This window comes from Myotis davidii, unplaced genomic scaffold (genome assembly GCF_000327345.1).
Source record: "Myotis davidii unplaced genomic scaffold, ASM32734v1 scaffold928, whole genome shotgun sequence".
Classification (NCBI taxonomy): Eukaryota; Metazoa; Chordata; class Mammalia; order Chiroptera; family Vespertilionidae; genus Myotis; species Myotis davidii.
Window position 1 is genome coordinate 7,697 of NW_006298963.1, and position 2,961 is coordinate 10,657.

Here is a 2,961-nt window from a genome sequence, read left to right on the forward strand (position 1 = left end):
AATGTGTGTGTGTGTGTGTGTGTGTGTGTGTGTGTGTGTGTGTGTGTGTAAACTTTTAATCAACATCCTATATAATAAAAGGCTAATATGCAAATTGAGAACGTTACAAAATGACTGGTTGCTATGATGCACACTGACAACCAGGGGGCAGATGCTCAATGCAGGAGCTGTCCCCTGGTGGTAAGTGCCCTCCACAGTCAACCTCCCACAGCTGGCCAACCTCCTGAAGCCCCTCCTCCCAGATAGCCAACCCCCCACGGCCCTTCCCTTCGGCCACTGGCCTCCCCATTGGCCCTGATCAGGAGGGCTGGCTGGCCAACCTCTCACAGCCCTTCCCCCTAGCTGGTCAGCTGACCTTCCATTTCCCATCCCCCAGCAAGCTGGCTCCACGATAGGCCTCAATCATTGGCCAGGCCTAGGGCCCCCAACCATGCACAAATTTGTGCACTGGGCCTCTAGTTTTACATAAATAGCATGAACTTTATAAAATTAAAGAGTAATTTCTTTATAAAATTAGCAAAATTAAGGACAAATACATCAGTGGAAAAGAAAATGAGTAGCAACCACTTTAAATAAAATATATATCAATGGCTCATTGATATGTATAAATATGTGAATATTATCAATGAAATAACTTTAAACAAAATGAGGTGATTATTCACAATAATCATGGATGACAACTTGAAAGTTTACATTTAGTGCTTCAGAGTAACAGTCATCTTACCTCTGCCTCTGTGCTTCTACATGCATTTATGTAGTCATTCACTCATTCATTCAAGCATTTACAGAGTTCCTATTATATGTCCACTGCTTACATATGTCCTATGTAATTTCTCTTCCCTGAAAGCTCACATTATAGTAATAAAGGTAAAGATGTGAAAGATCAAAATTAACTCTGACTAAAAATTTCCACCCAGCCAGCATGGCTCAGTGGTTGAGTGTGAATCTATGAATCAGGAGGTCACAGTTTGATTCCCAGTCAGGGCATATGCCTGGGTTGTGAGCTCAATCCCCAGTAGGAGGTGTGCAGGATGCAGCCGATCAATGAATGATTCTCTCTCATTGATGTTTCTATCTCTGTCTCCCTCTCCCTTTCTCTCTGCAATCAACAAAAATATGTTTAAAAAAATATCAGCCAGGGGAAGTCTCATGTTTCACTTCTACTCCCCTGTACCTACTACAATGGGTCCAGAGAATTGCATTCTTTTCTAATGTTTGCAGATGTTCTTGGGCTTTTCAGGGAACATACTGCCTAGGGCTATCTAATGGAGACCTAGCAAAGTTTTTAGGCTTAGGCCTCTGTCCTATTAGTCAATGGGTGAGGTGTTAAATGTTGACAAAGTGAGGTCCTCCTCAGAAGTATTGTGGGTGAAAATGAAGGGATAGAAATGTTTATGACAGGCAGCTAGAAATTATAAGAGAATTGGAAATACATAAATAAGCCAAGATAGAGGATCTGATAGAATTAATAAGCACAAACTGGTATATAGAAAAATTACATGCAAAAAAAGAGGTATACATTATGTTTAGTAATTTGAGAAATAGTTTCAATAATTGACCATGTACAAGTTCACAAAGAAAGTCTCAAAAAATATTTATAGTCAACATCCTACAGATTTTGTCCCTTGACTATAATAAAACTGGAAATAGATTTTTAAAGGATAGCTTAAAAATCAAATATGATCCAAAACTAAAGTCATAATACAAAATAATTATTGTATTAAAGAGGAAACTTTAAAATGTGAAATATCCCTAATACTTAGCACTAGAAGATTTGTGACATGTAGCTAACACAGTACTTTGTGAGAAATTACCTTTTTAAAATACATTTACCAGAAAATTTTTTTAAAATTTGGGGGACAAATAAGCTATGTGTTCAACTCAACAAGCTGAAAGAAAAGGAAACACAGTAAGTACAAAAGAATCAGAAGGGAGGAAATGGATATAAGGACAGAAATAAATGAAGAAATATAGATTAAAAATACAAAACAATTAGATAATCAAGATGATTTCTTTTTGTAAATTGATTTTTAGAGAGAGAAGGAGTTAGAGGGAGAGAGAGGTAGAAACATCAGTGTGAGAGTAGAACATCCATCAGCTGCCTTCTAAAGGCCCTTCCTCTAGGGGATTGAGCCCACAACCAGGCATGTGCCCTGATTTGGAACTCAACCAGCAATCTTTTGGTGGACAGGATGATGCCTAACCAACTGAGCCACACTGGCCAGGGCAAGATAATTTCTTAAAAAGGTTGATAAGCCACAAGCAATTCATCAAAAAAGAACTAAGCTTCAAATAAAATATGAATGAGAAAAGTAAAAAAAAAAAACTACAACAATTTAAAAAGTAATGAAATAGTATTATAAATAGGTACATGTCAATAAACTTGAAGCCCAAGAAGAAAATGAGCTGTGGAAAACAGTATAAATAGCTAAATTTTGTCTTTCTCTGACTGACATATTTTACTTAGTAGAATACCCTCTAGATCTATCCAGATTGGTAGTTACAAAATAGTCTGGGATGTAAAGTACAGCATAGGAAATATAGTCAATAATCTAATCTAATAAAAGAGAAACATGCAAATTGCCTTCCCCCCTGCTACCCCCCAAGCCACACCCACCAGCCAATCAGAGTGGCTATATGCAAATTAACCCAATCAAGATGGCTGCTGGCAGCCATGGAGCTGGAGCAAGCAGGAGGCTTGGTTGCCCTGGCAATGGAGAAAGCCAAGCTTCCTGCCTGCCCTGGCCAGCTGTGGCCTCCGCTCAAGGCAACAAAGTTTCAATATTAGAAGATAAATAAATTTCAGATACTTGCTTCCATCCAGCCTCCACTGGGAGCTTGGGTGGCTGAGATCTGTGGCCAACCTGCAAACAGCCCTCAGCTCCTCACCCAGGATGGCCACACCCTCATGGGGTGAGGGTCCCCACTGGAGGGCTTGGCCAGCCTACAAACAGCCCTCAG